This window comes from Procambarus clarkii, chromosome 64 (assembly GCF_040958095.1).
Source record: "Procambarus clarkii isolate CNS0578487 chromosome 64, FALCON_Pclarkii_2.0, whole genome shotgun sequence".
In the NCBI taxonomy this organism is placed as follows: Eukaryota; Metazoa; Arthropoda; class Malacostraca; order Decapoda; family Cambaridae; genus Procambarus; species Procambarus clarkii.
The window spans coordinates 30,792,919-30,815,668 of NC_091213.1; positions in this window are offsets into that span (position 1 = coordinate 30,792,919).

The following is a 22,750-nucleotide window of genomic DNA, read 5'->3' on the forward strand; positions in this document are numbered from 1 at the left end:
TTAGTAACAAGACACATGGTGTGGTTCTTAAGCTATATCTTGCTCTGGTTAGGCCCCATTTAGATTATGCAGTTCAGTTTTGGTCGCCATATTATAGAATGGATATAAATTCACTTGAACGTGTCCAACGTAGGATGACTAAGTTAATTCCTCAAATTAGAAATCTTTCATATGATGAATGATTAACAAAGCTTAAGTTGCATTCACTGGAAAGGCGAAGAGTTAGGGGTGACATGATAGAGGTTTACAAGTGGATGAATGGACATAACAGCGGAGATATTAATAGGGTATTAAAAATATCAACACAAGACAGAACACGAAACAATGGGTATAAATTGGATAAGTTTAGATTTAGGAAAGACTTGGGTAAATACTGGTTCAGTAACAGGGTTGTTGATTTGTGGAACCAATTACCGCGTAACGTGCTGGATGTGGAGTACCTCGATTGTTTCAAGCATGGGTTGGACAAGTATATGAGTGGGATTGGGTGGTTATAAATAGGAGCTGCCTCGTATGGGCCAACAGGCCTTCTGCAGTTGCCTTTGTTCTTATGTATATGAGTAGGATTGGGTGGTTATAAATAGGAGCTGCCTCGTATGGGCCAACAGGCCTTCTGCAGTTGCCTTTGTTCTTATGTATATGAGTAGGATTGGGTGGTTATAAATAGGAGCTGCCTCGTATGGGCCAATAGGCCTTCTGCAGTTGCCTTTGTTCTTATGTAATTAAAGACGGTATTGTGTCTCGAGGAAACACGGCAGCTGACAAGACTGCATCGATTGAGCACCGAGGTTACAGGAACACCGAGGACCACTAAGCAGGTTGCCCCTGCTTAGTGTTCCATGAGAGACACTTGTGTACATATTAGGTGTGGTAATACTTTTGTTAGGATTACTTACGAGGTGATGGATGAAGTTATTATATATGAATATATCGATAATTTATGAAGTGTCATATTCAATGCAACCCCCCCCCTTTTGTTATACCTGCTCACTCATTGAAAGTCACTACAAACTTGGGGCCGGATACCAGAACTTTAGTACCATTAGAAAAGAACCCGGTTGCGACCCATTGTGGCCGTAATACCCGCTGCCCATATAAACCCCTGCTCCTATAAACCCCTGTCACAATAATCCCTTGCCCCTATAGACCCCCTAAAAATCCCTGCTCCTATAAACCCCTGCCCCTATAATCTCCTCCCCCAATAACCCCCCTGCCCCTTTAAACCCCTGCTCTTATAAAACCCTGCCCCTATAAACACCGTGTAATCCCCTGCACCTATAATCCCATGCTCCTATAAACCCCCTGACCCTATAAACCCCTGCCCCTATAAACCCCTGCTCATATAAACTCTACACCTATAAACCCCCTGCCCCTGTAAACCCCTGCCCCTGTAAATCCCTGCTCCTATAAACCCCCTGCTCCTATAAACCCCCTGCTCCTATAAACCCCTGCCCCTATAAACCCCTGCTCATATAAACTCTACACCTATAAACCCCTTGCCCCTGTAAACCCCTGCCCCTGTAAACCCCTGTTCCTATAAACCCTTGTCCCTATAAACCCCTGCCCTTATAAACACCAGCTCTTATAAACCCCTGCCCCTGTAAACCCCTGTTCCTATAAACCCCTGTTCCTATAAACCCCTGGCAATATAAACCCCTGCCCCTATAAACCCCTGCTCCTTTAAACCCCTGCCCCTATAAACCCGTGCTCCTATAAACTCCTGTTCCTATAAACCCCTGTTCCTATAAACCCCTGCCCCTATAAACTCCTGCCCCTATAAACCCCTGCTCCTTTAAACCCCTGCCCCTGTAAATCTCCTATAAACCCCTGCCCCTGTAAACCCGGTCCCTATAAACCTCTGGCCCTATAGTACCCCTGCTCATATAAAACCCCTGCAAACCCCCTGCCCCTATAAACCCCTACCCCTCTAAACCCCTGCTCCTATAAATCCACTGCTCCTATAAACCCACTGCTCCTATAAACCCACTGCTCCTATAAACCCATTGTTCCTATAAACCCACTGCTCCTATAAACCCCCTGCTCCTATAAACCCCCTGCCCCTATAATCCCCTGCTCCTATAAACCCCTGCTCCTATAAACCCCTGCTCCTATAAACCCCTGCTCCTATAATTTTTTTCCCTTATAAACCCCTGCCCCCTATAAACCCATGCCCCCTATAAACCCCTGCCCCTATAAACCCCTGCCCCTATAAACCCCTGCCCCCTATAAACCCCTGCCCCCTATAAACCCCTGCCCCTATAAACCCCTGCCCCTATAAACCCCTGCCCCCTATAAACCCCTGCCCCTATAAACCCCTGCCCCCTATAAACCCCTGCCCCTATAAACCCCTGCCCCCTATAAACCCCTGCCCATATAAACCCCTGCCCCTATAAACCCCTGCCCCCTATAAACCCCTGCCCCTATAAACCCCTGCCCCTATAAACCCCTGCCCCTATAAACCCCTGCCCCCTATAAACCCCTGCCCCTATAAACCCCTGCCCCCTATAAACCCCTGCCCATATAAACCCCTGCCCCTATAAACCCCTGCCCCCTATAAACCCCTGCCCATATAAACCCCTGCCCCTATAAACCCCTGCCCCCTATAAACCCCTGCCCATATAAACCCCTGCCCCTATAAACCCCTGCCCCCTATACACCCCTGCCCCTATAAACCCCTGCCCCCTATAAACCCCTGCCCCTATAAACCTCTGCCCCCTATAAACCCCTGCCCCTATAAACCCCTGCCCCCTATAAACCCCTGCCCCTATAAACCCCTGCCCCCTATAAACCCCTGCCCATATAAACCCCTGCCCCTATAAACCCCTGCCCCCTATAAACCCCTGCCCATATAAACCCCTGCCCCTATAAACCCCTGCCCCCTATAAACCCCTGCCCATATAAACCCCTGCCCCTATAAACCCCTGCCCCCTATAAACCCCTGCCCATATAAACCCCTGCCCCTATAAACCCCTGCCCCTATAAACCCCTGCCCCCTATAAACCCCTGCCCCTATAAACCCCTGCCCATATAAACCCCTGCCCATATAAACCCCTGCCCCTATAAACCCCTGCCCCCTATAAACCCCTGCCCATATAAACCCCTGCCCCTATAAACCCCTGCCCCCTATAAACCCCTGCCCATATAAACCCCTGCCCCTATAAACCCCTGCCCCCTATAAACCCCTGCCCCTATAAACCCCTGCCCCTATAAACCCCTGCCCCCTATAAACCCCTGCCCATATAAACCCCTGCCCCCTATAAACCCCTGCCCCTATAAACCCCTGCCCCCTATAAACCCCTGCCCCTATAAACCCCTGCCCCTATAAACCCCTGCCCCTATAAACCCCTGCCCCCTATAAACCCCTGCCCCTATAAACCCCTGCCCCTATAAACCCCTGCCCCCTATAAACCCCTGGTCACCTATAAACCCCTGCCCCCTATAAACCCCTGGCCCCCTATAAACCCCTGCCCCCTATAAACCCCTGGTCACCTATAAACCCCTGCCCCCTATAAACCCCTGGTCACCTATAAAGCCCTGCTCATATAAATCCGCTGCCCTATGAATGATTTGTGTCTGAGACGTTCAATCTGTGGGGGAGGGGTGTGTGTACTCGCCTTGTTGTACTCACCTAGTTGTGCTGGCGGGGGTTGATCTTTGGTACTTTGGTCCCGCCTCTCAACTGTCAATTAACTGGTGTACAGGTTCAGAAGCCTACTGGGATATATCATATCTACAGCTGAAACTGTGTATGGAGTCAGCCTCCACCACATCACTGCCCAATATATTTCATTTGTTAACTTCTCTGACACTGAAACAATTCTTTCTATTGTCTGTGGCTCATATGGGTATTCAATTTCCATTTGAGTCCCCTTGTTCGCGTACCACCCGTGCAAAACCGTTTATCTTTATCTATCCTGTCAATTTCTCCGATAATTTTATTGGTAGCGTTCATGTCTCCCCTAATTCTTATCCCTTCTAGTGTCGTGAGGTTCAGTCCTAGTAATCTTGCTTCGTTGCTCATACCCCTCAGCTCGGGGAACTGCCTTGTGGCATACTACTGAACCTTTCTAACTTGGTTTTGTGTTTGACTAGATGTGGACTCCAGGCTGGAGCCGCATACTCCAGTAATGATCTGAGATATGAGGTGTACAAGGTCCTGGAGAATTCCTTAAACAAGTTTTAAAATGCAGTTGTTATGTTTGCTTGCCTTGCATACCCCGCTGAAGTTATCCTATTTATAACATCGGATATACGGGCATCAGGGGACAGATCTGGTAGGATATCAACCCACATATCTTTCTCTCTTCCAGATTCTTGAAGGATTTCTTCATCCGGCTGGTACTTTGTGTTGGCCTCCTGCTCCCTACGTTGTTTGTTCCCCCTTCATCACTTTGCACTTGCTCGAGTTAAACTTTAGACGCCATTTTTGGACATTCCTTCAGTCTGTCCAGGTCATCTTGTAGCCACTTGCTGTCCTCCTCTGTCTTAATCCTTCTCATAAATTTAGCATCATCAGCAAACATTGAGAGGAATGAGTCTTGACCATCTGAAAAATCACTTACGTAGAGCAGAAACAAGATAGGCACAAGTACAGAACCCAGTGTGACTTCGCTGGGGACTTCACGCCATATTGAGGTCTTACCTCTCACAGTAACTTTGTGTTTCCTGTTGTTTAGGTACTCCCTTATCCATTGGAGCACCCTACCACATACTCCAGCTTGTTTCTCCAATTTATGCAGCAGCCTCCTATGAGGAATTTTGTCAAACTTTTTGACTGTCCAAGAAAATGCAGTCTTCCCAGCTTTCTCCTAAATTCTATTCCAATAGAATTCTATTAAACCTATGAGACACGATTTGTTCTCCCTGAACCCATGCTGGGGGTGTGTTAGGAAGTCCCTTCTCTCCAGATGTACTACCAGCATTTTTCTCACGACCTCCTCCATCAACTTGCATGGTATACAAGTTAAGGACACTGTCCTGAAGTTTGGGGCCTCCAGCCTATCACCTTTATTGTATATTGGAGCTAAGGTAACTGTCTTCAAACTTTCTGGTAGGTCTTCTGTTTCCAGCGACTTGTTATAGACTATAGATAGTGACAGGCAAAGTGCTCCTGCCCCCTATTTTAGCATCCATGGTGAGATTTCATCAGGTCTAACAATCTTAGTCACGTCTAGGTCTAGCAAATACCTTCCAACTTCATCTCTGGTAATTTCAATGTCTTCCAAGGCTGCTTGGTCTATTGCCACCTCTCATAGTTCAGGGACTTCTCATTGCTCTATTGTAAACACCTCTTAATCTCTTGTCTAGTTCTTCACACAACACTATCATTCTGTGTACCCATCCTTTCCCTTTCTCAGTTTCATCACCTGTTCTTTCACTGCTGTTTTCCTCCTGATGTGGCTGTATAGCAGTTTTGGTTGGGTCATTGCTTTATTTTCTGTCATTTCCAAACCTGCCTCTCTGCTTCTCACCTCACACTGAGGTACCCATTTCAGGCCCTCTGGTATCTCTCTCGGCTCTCTGTTGTCTTGCTATTTCCATAGTTTCCCCCCATGCCCTGTGCTTAGGTGACTTGCTTCCTTACATGCCTGATTGAACCACGGATTTCCCATTTGCTTTTCATTTTTACTTTCTGGGCCAGGATAAATCTATTTTCTGCCTTCTGACACTTCTGTGTGATGTTGTCCATCATGCCTTGGACAGACTTTTCTATGACTCTGTCTCCCAGGGTATTCCTATTAGGAATTTTCTTATCTCGTCATAGTTTCCCCTCTGGTATTCCAGCATTAGCTTTTCGGTCCTTTCCTTGTGTTGGTTATTTCTACCTCCACCAGATACTCAAATGTTAGTAAACTGTAGTCACTCATTCATATGACGGGTTCTGATTTGACTTCCATTATGTCTGACTCAGAGTGAATATCAGATCAAGTCTGGCTGGTTCATAATTTCCTTTCTTGTGAGCCCCTTGCCTGTGATATTGACAGTTGAAAAGTGGGACCAAAGAGCCAAAGCTCAACCCTCGCAAGCACAACTAGGTGAGTACATGTTGGTATAGAAAGTTTTTTGTCGCCATGTATAATATTATAGCTCTCCGTGTTTCTGCCACTCCGTGTGGTTCTCTATTTTCCCAGTCTATCTTCCCATGGTTGAAATCTCCCATGATCCACCGTTTAGATTTCTTCCTTTAGGCAATAGAAGCCGCTTTCTCAATTATGTTAATAGTTGCAATGTTGCTCCTGTCATACTTCTCTCTGGACCTTCTGTCATTTAACGTGGGGTTATATATTACTACTGTTGTTATCCTAAGTCCTCCCATTTTCATAGTGCCTGCTATGTAGTCTCCGAAATCTTCACATCCTGGGATGTCCATCTCTTCAAAACTCCAGTCATTCGTTATCAGCAGTGTTACTACAACTCCTTCTCCTCCCTCTCTTTCCTTAGTATATAATAGTCCTGTAGAAACACTGCATTTGTTATGTTGCCCGAGAGTGTAGTTTCTGTGAGTGCTATTATATCTGGGTTTTGTTCTCATGTCCTTTTTCCAAGTTTACTTGTTTTATTCGTAATTATATCTATTTATGTGTACATCACTTTAAAGGTCACTTTTATCTGTCTATCATCACTTAGTTTTCCTTTTGCTGGTTTTCCACAGGTGCAGACAGTTGTTCCATGTACTAGGCTGCATGGATGGTGTTGGTATGCTTTGCGATACTTAACATGGATTCAGACGATGCTGGGAAGGGGCATCGTTCAAGTGATGGAGAAGGGAGGACTTGGGGAGAGGTTGAAGTGGGGGGAAGTGGGGACTGGGTGGGCATTTGTGGAAAAGCAGGGAGGGTCGGGGGAAGGGAAGGCTATATTGGGTGGAAGGTAGGAGTGCTGCTGTACGGATTGTTGAGGGTTCACCACTCCCAACTGGGGAGTGTAAAGTATGGGGCAGTGGTTCCCTGATTCACTCCTCTCTCCCTGAACTTCTTTCGTGCATCTGCTGCTATGCTTCCGTCGTCCCTTGTCATATCCCTTATAAAGAATACCGTTTAAAACTCCGTTATGTGTGATAGTCTGCCTTTCCTTGCTAGAATATTCTCTTTTGTGTTCTCGTTCGTGAAAATTATCTTTATCAACCAATCTCAGTCCTAGTTGTACTGACCAAGTCTGAAAACCTTAAGTATGCATTGTTCAGCCCATCTGTATCTGTACCCCTTCAGGATCTCTGTCACTGCAGCTTTGTCCTTAGCTCTCCACTCTACCCTACCGGGAACCATCTTGTTCTTTAATACCTACAACAATTACTGGTCTTTTCCTCTCCAGCAGCTGACTAGTACATATTGCTGTATCCTGAGATAAGGCTGCCATCATGGCAACTTCCTTCACTGCGAATATAACATCTTGGCTCTTTCTAAGCATAGCTGCGAATGAGGCTTGTGATGTAGAAGTTCCTTCTCCAGATACATTACCAGCTTCCTGAGGGATGGTTGGTGTCTCCTACTGAGTAGGATTATCTCTGAGGCTTTATTATCTGCTTTGCTGCCTTCAGCATTTCTGATGGCTGGTTATTGTCTCCTTCATTACTCTGTGTCTCTTTGAAATCATCTCCATATGAACTATCATCTCATTAATTGGCTACCTTGTCCCTCTCCTCCACCTGTGCAGGTGTTTGTGTACACACACACACACACACACACACACACACACACACACACACACACACACAAGACTCAAACAAGAGTTTATGGATTATATTCAAGAGGAAATCAGGAAGAGCAGGGTAGAATGGCAAGGAGAAATATCTAGGCTTACTAATGAATTTGGCAGGAATAAGGGAAGCTTGGCAGGGGAAGGGGTAGTAGTAGGAGGTGGAGTAGCGGGTGTAGGAGGGGTGGGGGTCAGCCAGGGAGAGGGCCACCAGCATGACCCTGAACTGAGAAAGAGGACAATCATAATCCATGGATTACTTGAAGCCAGGGCACCATCGAGGCAGGAAAGGATGGAGATTGAGGATTTGGAACTACAGGGGATCTTGAGAGACATGAGAGCCCAGATGGCAGGGAATGAGGTGCAAGTCCACCGACGCATTGGACCATACAACTGTAACAGGAAACGACCTGTCCTGGTACAGTTCACTAACGAAGAGGCAGTGGATTACATACTGCATCACAAACACCTACTCAGAGGTAGCGAAAATTACTACAACGTATTTATTGACAAATTCATGACGAAGGAGGAACAGATTGCCCACAGAGCATGCAAACAACAATACGACTCTTCCCATTTGAGCGCAGCTACACACCCCAGTGCTAATCCACCCCATGCTAACCAGCTCACAAGTGCTTCTCAGGTCACCCCTTCCCCAAATCAGCCGCCCCTGCTTATCTCCCCAGCACATCCCTTGACCCCTCTGACCCCACTGGAGTCAAATTCATCCCACATTCCAAGGACCCCCTCATCACCTCAACCCCCAAAACCCGTCCAGCCCTCATCCCCTCAACCCCCAAAACCCACCCAGCTCTCATCCCCTCAACCCCCAAAACCCATCCAGACCTCATCCCCTCAACCCCAAGAACCCACCCAGACCTCATCCCCTCAACACCCAAAGCCTACCCTGCCCTCACCCCTCCTCATCCCCTCTCCTTCCATGTGACCCCCCACCCTTGCGAGGGAGGTGGGAGGTCCCCCCCACCCCCTCTATCCTTCCCCCTCCCAACCTCTCAACCTCTATCTGTCTCCCAACCTTACGCTATCTCCCAACCCCTCTATGCCCTCCCTAATCTTCAGACCCAGTATGCCCTTCCTACTCCAGACCTACCTACCCAGGCCCTACCCCAGACCCTCCTACCTACCTTCCTAGAAGCCCAGCCCCCAGTAGCCCCCCAAGCACCCCTCCTGAACTCTTTCACCCCCCATACACCCCCCGGACCCCCCCAGACACCCCCCGGATCCCCCCGGACATCCCCCGGACCCTCCCCGCCCCCAGTCATCCCCCAGACACCCCCCAGATCCCCCGGATCCCCTCTGCCCCCAGTCACCCCCCAGACATCCCCCAGATCCCCCCAGACCCCCAGAGAAAGGGAGAACTCTGGTACAAGAGTTTCCATGAAGAATCTCAAGGTTTGGTACACCAATGCTGATGGGGTATCTAATAAAGCAGAAGAGATAAAAGAAAGAGTGAGTGAAGCAGATCCTGACATAGTTGCAATTGTGGAAACTAAAATTAATGACATGATCTCAGATGCAATCTTTCCTGAAGGGTACCAGGTGATACGAAAAGAGAGGACACAGAGACAGGGAGGGGGAGTAGCACTCCTAATAAAGCGGAAATGGAAGTTTGAAGACCTGGGAAATCGAGTTACCAATGAGTGCACAAGCTTCATACATGGAACTCTGACAGTAGATGGGAGGAAGATTGTGATCATGGTAATCTACAATCCCCCACCAAACAGTAGAAGACCCAGGCAGGAGTATGATGACAACAACAAAGCATGTATAGATGAACTGCAGAAGGCAGCAACACTAGCCCACAGAATGAGAGCGAAGCTGCTGATCATGGGGGACCTAAATCATGGAGAGATAAATTGGGAATCAAGGAATCCCCATGGAGGGGACGAAACGTGGGGAGCAAAATTAGTAGATGTTATAGACAGGAATTTCCTGACACAACATGTGAAGGAAGACACAAGGGAAAGAGGAGGAGATGCACCGAGCCTATTAGACCTGATTTTCACCCAGAACGTAGAAGATATCGAGAATTTAGAGCATGAAATACCTCTAGGGGCCAGTGACCATTGTGTCCTAGTCTTTGACTACATGATGGAATTCAAACTTATGACCATGGGACAAGAGATCTGGGAAAGGAGAGCTGACTACAGGAAAGGGGACTATATGAGGATGAGGGACTATCTGGGTGAAGTGCAGTGGGAGGAAGAAATTAGAGGAAAAACAGTCCAAGATATGATGGACCTAGTCATACAGAAATGCCAGGAGGCCGAAGAGAGATTTATACCAACGGTAAAGGGAAAAAATAAGAAGGAATATAATAACCCATGGTTTAATAGACAGTGTCAGGAAGCAAAAATGGCCAGCAGGCGGGAGTGGAGGAAGTACAGAAGACAAAGAACAGAGGACAACAGAAGCAGATACAACAGAGCTAGGAACGATTACATTAACATAAGACGAACATCGGAAAGGGACTACGAGAACGATATTGCAATCAAAGCGAAAAAACAACCTAAGTTACTACACAGTCATATAAGAAGAAAAATGTCGGTGAACGACCAAGTGACAAGACTAAGGAAGACAGAGGGGGCATATACTGAAAGTGACAAGGAAATCTGCGAGGCACTGAATGCCAGTTTCCATGGAGTGTTCACTACCGAGCCTGAGCAGCTCCCATTGTTGGAAGGGGTTACCCTAGATGAAAGACTATCAGATATAGAGGTGACAGCAGAGGAGGTAATGAAACAGTTGACAACTCTAGATGCAACTAAAGCAGTTGGACCAGACAAAGTATCACCGTGGATACTAAAAGAAGCAGCACAGGCCCTCAGCGTGCCTCTGGCAATGATCTTTAATGAGTCACTTATGTCAGGAGAATTGCCCAGTTGCTGGAAGAAGGCAAATGTCGTGCCGATCTTCAAGAAAGGAGATAGGGAGGAGGCACTTAACTACAGACCTGTATCACTGACAAGCATCCCCTGTAAAATACTGGAAAGAATAATTAGGCTACGACTGGTTGCACACCTGGAGAACATTAGGTTTGTGAACAAACATCAACATGGGTTCTGGACAGGGAAATCGTGCCTAACAAACCTTCTGGAATTCTATGATAAAATAACGAGGATAAGACAGGACAGAAATGGTTGGGCAGACTGCATATTTCTGGACTGCCAAAAAGCCTTTGATACAGTACCGCACATGAGACTGCTGTTCAAGCTCGAGAGGCAGGCGGGGGTGGAGGGAAAGGTCCTAGAATGGATAAGGAACTACCTAACAGGAAGGAGCCAAAGAGTTACGGTAAGGGGCGAGAAGTCGGACTGGCGAACAGTAACAAGTGGAGTACCACAAGGATCGGTGCTGGGACCAATTCTATTTCTTGTATATGTTAACGACATGTTTACAGGCGTAGAGTCCTACATGTCGATGTTTGCGGATGATGCAAAGTTGATGAGAAGAGTTGTGACAGATGAGGATTGCAGGATCCTCCAAGAGGACCTGAACAGATTGCAGAGATGGTCAGAGAAATGGCTACTAGAATTCAACACGAGCAAATGTAAAGTTATGGAAATGGGACTAGGAGATAGGAGACCAAAGGGACAGTACACAATGAAGGGGAACAGCCTACCTGTAACGACGCGTGAAAGAGACCTGGGGGTGGACGTAACACCTAATCTATCTCCTGAGGCACATATTAATAGGATAACGACAGCAGCGTACTCTACACTGGCAAAAGTTAGAACATCATTCAGAAACCTAAGTAAGGAGGCATTTAGGGCGCTTTACACTGCCTACGTAAGGCCAGTCTTAGAGTATGCCGCCTCATCATGGAGTCCCCATCTGAAGAAGCATAAAATGAAACTGGAAAAGGTTCAGAGGTTTGCAACGAGACTCGTCCCAGAGCTACGAGGGATGGGGTATGAAGAGCGCCTGAGGGAACTGTGCCTTACGACACTAGAAAGAAGAAGGGAGAGGGGGGACATGATAGGAACGTATAAGATACTCAGAGGAATTGACAGAGTGGACATAGACGAAATGTTCACACGGAATAGTAACAGAACGAGAGGACATGGATGGAAGCTTGAAACTCAGATGAGTCACAGAGATGTTAGGAAGTTTTCTTTTAGCGTGAGAGTAGTGGGGAAATGGAATGCACTTCAGGAACAGGTTGTGGAAGCAAATACTATTCATAATTTTAAAACCAGGTATGATAGGGAAATGGGACAGGAGTCATTACTGTAAACAACCGATGCTCGAAAGGCGGGATCCAAGAGTCAATGCTCGATCCTGCAAGCACATATAGGTGAGTACATATAGGTGAGTACACACACACACACACACACACACACACACACACATACACATACATACACATACTCTCACACACACAGGTGTGTGTGTGCGAGAAAAATAGAGAGAAAAAGACTTGGGGGTTGATATCACGCCAGACCTGTCCCCTGCAGCCCACAATGTTGTCCGCTGATGTTATCAAGAGGATAACATCAGCGGCATATGCCAGGCTGGCCAACATAAGAACGGCATTCAGAAACTTTGTGTAAGGAATCATTCAGAACTTTGTATACTACATATGTCAAGCCAATCCTGGAGTATGCAGCCCCAGCATGGAGTCCATATCTAGTCAAGGATAAGACTAAACTGGAAAAGGTTCAAAGGTTTGCCACCAGAATAGTACCCGAGCTGAGAGGTATGAGCTACGAGGAGAGGCTACGGGAATTAAACCTCACTTCGCTGGAAGACAGAGGAGTTAGGGGGGGGCATAATCACCACATCCAAGATTCTCAAGGAAATTGATAGGGTAGATAAAGACAGGCTATTTAACACAAGGGGCACACGCACTAGGGGACACAGGTGGAAACTGAGTGCCCAAATGAGCCACAGAGATATTAGAAAGAACTTTTTTAGTGTCAGAGTGGTTGACAAATGGAATGCATTAGGGGGTGATGTGGTGGAGGCTGACTCCATACACAGTTTCAAGTGTAGATATGATAGAGCCCAGTAGGCTCAGGAATCTGTACACCTGTTGATTGACAGTTGAGAGGCAGGAGCAAAGAGCCAGAGCTCAACCCCTGCAAGCACAAATAGGTGAGTACAAATAGATGAGCACACACACATAGACAAATGTCCTGTACTCAGATGAGCTTAGTGTGTGTGTGTACTCACCTAGTTGTGCTTGCGGGGGGAGGGGGGGGGGAAGCTTTGTCTCTTTGGTCCCAACTTTGATCTTTCAACTGTCAATAAACTGTTGTAAAGATTCTGGAGCATTTTGGGCTGCATCAAATCTACATTTGTGACTATGTATGGAGTCTGCCTCCACCACATCACTGTCTAATGCATTCCATTTGTTAACTACTCTGACACTGATACAAATCTTTCTATTGTCTTTGTGGCTTATCTGGGTGCCAAGTTTCCACCTGTGTTCCCTTGTTCGTGTTCCACCCATGCTAAATAGTTTGTCTTTGTCCACTCTGTCAATTCCTTTTAGAATTTTGTAGGGGGTGTTCATGTATCCCCTTACTCTTCTGTCTTCCAGCAATGTAAGGTTCAGCATCCGTAGCCTTTCCTCGTAGCTCATACCTCTCAGTTCTGGGACGAGTCTGGTGGCATACCTCTGACTTTTCTCTGACTTTGTCTTGTGTTTAACTAGGTATGGACTCTAGGCTGGAGATGCATACTCCAGGATTGGTCTGACATAAGTGGTATACAAGGTTTTGAATGATTCCTTACACAAGTTTCTAATGACAGTTCCTATGTTGGCCAGTCTAGCATATGCCGCTGATGATATCCTTTTGATGTGGGCTTCTGTGGACTGGTTCCGTGTGATATCAACCGCAAGATCTTTCTATTTGTATGATTTCAACTCCCAGTTGGTACTGTTCGGCCTCTTGCTCCCTTCACCTAATTTCATTACTTTATACTTTCCTGAGTTGAAAAGTAGAAGCCCTTTTCTAGACAATTTCTCCAGTTTGTCCAGGTCGTCCTGTAGTCTCTTTCTTCATCTGTTTTGATTCATTTCATAATTTGTGCATCATCAGCAAACATTGAGATGAGTGAGTCTATACCCTCTAGAAGATCGTTTACATATGTTAGTATTCAAATTGTTCGACGGTTGGGGGATAGCCAATCACAAACAAGTAAGCCTCTGACGTCATTCTCCACAGAGAGCTGGTACCAGCCGTTCTGGTGACCAGTCGGTATTCTCACAGACCCAGAGTAGGAAGTACCTTGGCAGGCCATAACTATATACTGTTACCTTGCACAATAAACTGCTGAACTGACCATCTGTGTACTATCTACAATCCAACAAGCAATCATACATCCAAGAAGGTAACAAATACATATATTACAAACAGGATGGGTCCAAGTACAGAGCCTTGTGGGACTCTGTTGGTGTCATCTCGCCACTCTGATGTCTCCCCCTCACAGTTACACAATGTTTCCTGTTGCTTAGATGCTTTTTATCCACTGGAGCACCTTACCTTTTACTCCTGAATGTTGCTCCAACTTTTGGAACCTCTTATGGGGATACTGTGTCAAAAGTTTTTTTGAGGGAGCCGGTGGCTGAGCGGACAGAACATTGAACGCGTGATCCTGTGGTCCCGGGTTCGATCTCATGCGCCAGCGAGAGACAATGGGCAGAGTTTCTGTTACCCTGATGCTCCTGTTACCTAGAAGTAAATAGGTACCTAGGAGTTAGTCAGCTGTTACGGGCTGCTTCCTGGGGGTGGAGGCCTGGTCGAGGACCGGGCCGAGGGGACACTAAGCCCCGAAATCATCTCAAAATAACCTCAAGAAGCCTTTCTGACAATCTAAGAAAATGCAGTCTGCCCACCTTTCTCTTTCCTGCCTAATTTTTGTCGCTTCGTCATAGAATTCTATTAAGCCTGTGAGACACATGTCACGTAAATCTCCTGCATAGCAGTGGAACTGCCTCTTCCACTCACCTTCCATGTCATCACACTGGACGTCCACCTCTATGTCAGCCAAGACCAGTCCTATGACGGATATTCCACCTGCCACCCTCCACCACCCCAGTGCCTGGTACGGCTCGCCGGGTGGTAGAGTACCTCTGCAATCTAGCAGTTAGCCATCTCTACCAAGCAATTTGCCACCTCTAACTAGCAGTTATACAACCTCTACCCAGGTGATGTGCAGGCACTGCCAGCTGCTTGTTACTGCCCTCGTTTTCACAAGACGTGACATCATCACCATCAGGGGTATAAACAGGGCCCCAGCTCCCACAGAAGCCAGTCTCTCTCTGGTGTTCGTGGGGTCATCACTGCTTCTTTCCCCCGCCGTCTGCTACCAGCCTATGTGGTGTGTCAGATGCTGTGGTGGTATGGTCAATATCTTCAGCTCAACAGTATAATATTGTATTGTATTCATATTAAGGATTTCATTGGCTTAATTTGTTTGTTCTGTTTTGATAGTCACACAACACTGGCCCAGTATTGCTGCACTACTGCATCACATCCCTGGTGGTGTGTTACATTGCTCCTTCTCTCCAAATGTTTTACGAACATTTTCCTCATTATCTTCTCCATCACCTTACATGGAATACAAGTTAAGGAAACTGGGCTGTAGTTCAGTGCCTCTTGATAACATTATTCATGATACACTGATAATGATATAAAGAGGCTCAAGGACATTTATCTCAGACGTTCGAATGATTGTAACATATTTAAATAATTGTATTTTGGGTTGTATTAAAAGTGAATTTGTTTCACATTACTATTCCTGTGTCTTGTCATGTTTTGTTTCATCTAATTTATATATTATGTCAGTGAATGAAGAAGTTTCCCGCTTAGTTAATTGTTACTGGGATTCAATATCACTTAGTAATTTAGTAATGTTGTATGGAATATTTTATTATGACCCTAATATACAAAACTTTACTTATTGCCATTACTTATTATCCACCCACACACCCTATAATTATGATGTCATTATTCACCTTTGCTTGATAATGATGACCTGGTGGTATATATTCACATTATCATTACATTCCACATGTACAAAGCAGAATACAGATCAACTTTACTGCTAATTGTCAACAGATATTCGAAGAAGATTATTGTTTTAACGTCAATCACCTCTTACAGTTATCATTTTTGAAAATAGTTGATGATAGTTTTAAAATCTTGTATCAAAGCAAAGGGTTCCTTATTATATCCTGCATAAGAACTATATCTAAAATAATCGCCAGTGTTATTCTGTTCACCGAGATAAGCCCATTTTTAGTTTTTCCATCCACATAACAAAATAATTGTTCGCCCTTGCAAGATAGAAAAATCTGATCATAGAGATTATTGAAGTAGACTCTCTCTCTTTCTCTCTCTCCCAGTGGACCCCGGGCGAGGCCTCGCTCCATTACACACTATATACGATCCTCCGCATTAACTGGGAACAGTTTTGTTCGTAGGAGCTTCAGATGAGCTGCTGCTGCACTAACTTGGCCGCCGTATTAACGATCACGAGTCAGGAATGGTAAAAGTGTTTCTTAAAATACGAGGCAAGTTAAACCATGAGCTTAATGTGGTTATGGCGCTTAGGACTTTTATGTGAGGCGGCCGGAGGGAAGGAAACATGGAAAGGGGGCAATGAATTGTTTTGCCTGTCTTCCTCTCTCTCTCTCTCTCTTTATATATATATAATATATATATATATATATATATATATATATATATATATATATATATATATATATATATATATATATATATATATATATATAACTTTTTAGACACTCAACCCACCAGGAGACTCGAACACTGGCCAACAAGGTGGCAGTTGCATGCTGTATCCACTACGCTATACTTCAAAGCCATTAAGAGAGGTAGGAATTCTGGGGTATTTAACCAACCAGAAATTCCAATCCTCTCCCAGGCGATGAGATAGTGTGGGACCTCGGATGCTCTTTCATCGGTTCCTGTTATATGGGAAAACTCAGTGCCAAATGCTTAATGCACAGACTACCCTATTCCAGTAGCTGAAGTTTATAACTTTTTAGACACTCAACCCACCAGGAGACTCGAACACTGGCCAACAAGGTGGCAGTTGCATGCTGTATCCACTACGCTATACTTCAAAGCCATTAAGAGAGGTAGGAATTCTGGGGTATTTAACCAACCAGAAATTCCAATCCTCTCCCAGGCGATGAGATAGTGTGGGACCTCGGATGCTCTTTCATCGGTTCCTGTTATATGGGAAAACTCAGTGCCAAATGCTTAATGCACAGACTACCCTATTCCAGTAGCTGAAGTTTATAACTTTTTAGACACTCAACCCACCAGGAGACTCGAACACTGGCCAACAAGGTGGCAGTTGCATGCTGTATCCACTACGCTATACTTCAAAGCCATTAAGAGAGGTAGGAATTAAGAGAGGAAGTATAGCGTAGTGGATACAGCATGCAACTGCCACCTTGTTGGCCAGTGTTCGAGTCTCCTGGTGGGTTGAGTGTCTAAAAAGTTATAAACTTCAGCTACTGGAATAGGGTAGTCTGTGCATTAAGCATTTGGCACTGAGTTTTCCCATATAACAGGAACCGATGAAAGAGCATCCGAGGTCCCACACTATCTCATCGCCTGGGAGAGGATTGGAATTTCTGGTTGGTTAAATACCCCAGAATTCCTACCTCTCTTAATGGCTTTGAAGTATAGCGTAGTGGATACAGCATGCAACTGCCACCTTGTTGGCCAGTGTTCGAGTCTCCTGGTGGGTTGAGTGTCTAAAAAGTTATAAACTTCAGCTACTGGAATAGGGTAGTCTGTGCATTAAGCATTTGGCACTGAGTTTTCCCATATAACAGGAACCGATGAAAGAGCATCCGAGGTCCCACACTATCTCATCGCCTGGGAGAGGATTGGAATTTCTGGTTGGTTAAATACCCCAGAATTCCTACCTCTCTTAATGGCTTTGAAGTATAGCGTAGTGGATACAGCATGCAACTGCCACCTTGTTGGCCAGTGTTCGAGTCTCCTGGTGGGTTGAGTGTCTAAAAAGTTATAAACTTCAGCTACTGGAATAGGGTAGTCTGTGCATTAAGCATTTGGCACTGAGTTTTCCCATATAACAGGAACCGATGAAAGAGCATCCGAGGTCCCACACTATCTCATCGCCTGGGAGAGGATTGGAATTTCTGGTTGGTTAAATACCCCAGAATTCCTACCTCTCTTAATGGCTTTGAAGTATAGCGTAGTGGATACAGCATGCAACTGCCACCTTGTTGGCCAGTGTTCGAGTCTCCTGGTGGGTTGAGTGTCTAAAAAGTTATAAACTTCAGCTACTGGAATAGGGTAGTCTGTGCATTAAGCATTTGGCACTGAGTTTTCCCATATAACAGGAACCGATGAAAGAGCATCCGAGGTCCCACACTATCTCATCGCCTGGGAGAGGATTGGAATTTCTGGTTGGTTAAATACCCCAGAATTCCTACCTCTCTTAATGGCTTTGAAGTATAGCGTAGTGGATACAGCATGCAACTGCCACCTTGTTGGCCAGTGTTCGAGTCTCCTGGTGGGTTGAGTGTCTAAAAAGTTATAAACTTCAGCTACTGGAATAGGGTAGTCTGTGCATTAAGCATTTGGCACTTAGGTTCCCATATAACAGGAACCGATGAAAGAGCATCCGAGGTCCCACACTATCTCATCGCCTGGGAGAGGATTGGAATTTCTGGTTGGTTAAATACCCCAGAATTCCTACCTCTCTTAATGGCTTTGAAGTATAGCGTAGTGGATACAGCATGCAACTGCCACCTTGTTGGCCAGTGTTCGAGTCTCCTGGTGGGTTGAGTGTCTAAAAAGTTATAAACTTCAGCTACTGGAATAGGGTAGTCTGTGCATTAAGCATTTGGCACTGAGTTTTCCCATATAACAGGAACCGATGAAAGAGCATCCGAGGTCCCACACTATCTCATCGCCTGGGAGAGGATTGGAATTTCTGGTTGGTTAAATACCCCAGAATTCCTACCTCTCTTAATGGCTTTGAAGTATAGCGTAGTGGATACAGCATGCAACTGCCACCTTGTTGGCCAGTGTTCGAGTCTCCTGGTGGGTTGAGTGTCTAAAAAGTTATAAACTTCAGCTACTGGAATAGGGTAGTCTGTGCATTAAGCATTTGGCACTGAGTTTTCCCATATAACAGGAACCGATGAAAGAGCATCCGAGGTCCCACACTATCTCATCGCCTGGGAGAGGATTGGAATTTCTGGTTGGTTAAATACCCCAGAATTCCTACCTCTCTTAATGGCTTTGAAGTATAGCGTAGTGGATACAGCATGCAACTGCCACCTTGTTGGCCAGTGTTCGAGTCTCCTGGTGGGTTGAGTGTCTAAAAAGTTATAAACTTCAGCTACTGGAATAGGGTAGTCTGTGCATTAAGCATTTGGCACTGAGTTTTCCCATATAACAGGAACCGATGAAAGAGCATCCGAGGTCCCACACTATCTCATCGCCTGGGAGAGGATTGGAATTTCTGGTTGGTTAAATACCCCAGAATTCCTACCTCTCTTAATGGCTTTGAAGTATAGCGTAGTGGATACAGCATGCAACTGCCACCTTGTTGGCCAGTGTTCGAGTCTCCTGGTGGGTTGAGTGTCTAAAAAGTTATAAACTTCAGCTACTGGAATAGGGTAGTCTGTGCATTAAGCATTTGGCACTGAGTTTTCCCATATAACAGGAACCGATGAAAGAGCATCCGAGGTCCCACACTATCTCATCGCCTGGGAGAGGATTGGAATTTCTGGTTGGTTAAATACCCCAGAATTCCTACCTCTCTTAATGGCTTTGAAGTATAGCGTAGTGGATACAGCATGCAACTGCCACCTTGTTGGCCAGTGTTCGAGTCTCCTGGTGGGTTGAGTGTCTAAAAAGTTATAAACTTCAGCTACTGGAATAGGGTAGTCTGTGCATTAAGCATTTGGCACTGAGTTTTCCCATATAACAGGAACCGATGAAAGAGCATCCGAGGTCCCACACTATCTCATCGCCTGGGAGAGGATTGGAATTTCTGGTTGGTTAAATACCCCAGAATTCCTACCTCTCTTAATGGCTTTGAAGTATAGCGTAGTGGATACAGCATGCAACTGCCACCTTGTTGGCCAGTGTTCGAGTCTCCTGGTGGGTTGAGTGTCTAAAAAGTTATAAACTTCAGCTACTGGAATAGGGTAGTCTGTGTATATATATATATATATATATATATATATATATATATATATATATATATATATATATATATATATAGTAAGTAAGTAAGACCGAAAAAGTAAGATTAATAATTCTAACACGAATTTTCTCAATATTTCTTATATTTCTTTTCACTGTTGATGGTAACTGAAAAATCAATTCTCCAAAATTCATTTTTATTTCTAGTCTGACGCAACACTTGAACGCGTTTTGTAATAACTTATTACATTTTCAAAGACTTTAGTTTACACACACATAACTATAACTAAACAGAGTTTAAACAGCTTCGATTTTATACTTGCATTTGGGTGAGGTGATATGTTACAACAGTTTTGGATGAGGTGAAAACAAACTTTCAACACAAGACAGAACACGAAACAATGGGTATAATATTTTGTAAGTTAAAGGGAAGAATGGAAGTTACTGCAAAGGGCCTATTGGGCCATATTTCCTGATGCTTCTATATTGGTGCGGAGTCTTGAAGTGGGTAGAATATAGTTGTGCATTAATTGGCTGTCGATTGCTGGTGTCGACTTCTTAATGTGTAGTGCCTCGCAGATATCAAGCCGCCTGCTATCGCTGTATCTATCGATGATTTCTGTGTTTTTTGTTAAGACTTCTCTGGTGATGGTCTAGTTGTGGGTAAAGATTATATGTTCCTTAATGGAGCCCTGTTGCTTATGCTTCGTTAATCGCCTGGAAAGAGATGTTGTTGTCTTGCCTATATACTGAATTCTTTGAGGCTTACAGTCCCCAAGTGGGCATTTGAAGGCATAGACGACATTGGTCTCTTTTAAAGCGTTCTGCTTTGTGTCTGGAGAGTTTCTCATGAGTAGGTTGGCCGTTTTCGTGGTTTTATAGAAGATCGTCAATTGTATCTTCTGATTTTTGTCTGTAGGGATAACGTTTCTATTATCAATATCTTTCAGGACCCTTTCCTCCGTTTTATGAGCTGTGGAAAAGAAGTTCCTGTAAAATCGTCTAATAGGGGGTACAGGTGTTGTGTTAGTTGTCCCTTCAGAGGTTGCATGGCGTTTCACCATCCTTCTTATGATGTCTTCAACAAAACCAATGGCTAGGACCTGCCTTACCCTACAGAGTTCTTCATCGACTTGCTTCCATCCTGAGCTGTGGCTGAGAGCACAGTCGGCATAGGCGTTAACGACACTCCTCTTGTACCTGTCTGGGCAGTCACTGTTGGCATTGAGGCACATTTCTATGTTTGTTTCCTTAGTGTAGACTGCAGTGTGGAAACCTCCGCTCCTTTCCATGACGGTTACATCTGGAAACGGCAGCTTCCCATCCTTCTCCATCTCATAAGTGAAACGCAGCACCGAATTCCGCTCAAATGCCTCCTTCAGCTCCTGCAGATGTCTGTCATCAGGTACCTGTGTAAAAATGTCGTCAACATACCTGCAGTATATGGCCGGTTTCAAGTTCATGTCGACTAAGACCTTTTGTTCGATGGTACCCATGTAGAAGTTCGCAAACAGGACACCTAAGGGAGAACGCATTGCGACCCCATCTACTTGCTTATACATGTGCCCATTCAGGCTCAAGAAGGGTGCCTCTTTAGTACAAGCTTGGATTAGTTTCCTTAGAATGTTTTCTGGTATGTCAAGAGGAGTACAGGCCGGATCACGATACACTCTGTCCGCTATCATCCCGATTGTTTCATCCACAGGTACGTTGGTTAACAGTGAATCTACGTCCAACGAGGCTCTTATCCCTGTGGCCTGTGTTCTTCGCAGTAAGTCAACAAATTCCTTTGGAGACTTTAGGCTGAAGGTGCAAGGGACATAAGGAGTCAGCAAGCCGTTGAGTCGCTTCGCCAGTCTGTACGTGGGTGTGGGTATCTGGCTGATAATTGGCCGAAGTGGGTTTCCAGGCTTATGTGTCTTGACATTTCCATACGCGTATCCAGGTTTATATTCCCCAATAATCTTTGGAAGGTGGAGTCCGGATTTCTTAGCGTTTACAGTTTCTATCAATTTGTTGACCTTTGCTTTCAATTCGGCTGTAGTGTCCTTCGTTACCCTTTGGAATTTAGTTTAGTCAGAGAGAATGAGGTTCATTTTCGCCAGATATTCGTCTTTTTTAAGAATGACGTATATTGGCGACTTGTCACCTCTCCTGACGACTATCTCATTGTGTTCTCACGAAGGCTCTTAGCTGCCGCTTTGAGCTCGGGGGACAGTATGGTTCTTCTGTAATTGCCTCGATTCTTTCCTCCTTCCGCAATAAGTTCTGCTTGTAAGGTGTCTTTGCAATTACTTTCATTCTTCCCTTTAACTTACAAAATATTATACCCATTGTTTCGTGTTTTGTCTTGTGTTGAAAGTTTGTTTTCACCTCATCAAAAACTGTTGTAACATATCACCTCACCCAAATGCAGGTATAAAATCGAAGATGTTTAAGCTCTGTTCACGGGCTCACTATAGCCCCTGCTACTGGAACTTATCGTTCTGAGTAGGGAATCTTAAACAACAACAACAAAAAGCTCTGTTCAGTTATAAGTTGTGTGTGTGTAAGCTAAAGTCTTTGAAAATGTAATAAGTTTTACGAAACGCGCTCAAATGTCGCGTCAGACTAGAAATAAAAATGAATTTTGGAGAATTGATTGTTTAGTTACCATCAACAGTGAAGGAAAATATAAGAAACATAGTGAAAATTCGTGTTAGAATTATTAATCTTACTTTTTCGGTCATATTTAACAATATATGTATACAGGAAAGACTGCTACCAATATATATATGTCGTACCTAGTAGCCAGAACTCACTTCTCAGCCTACTATTCAAGGCCCGATTTGCCTAGTAAGCCAAGTTTTCCTGAATTA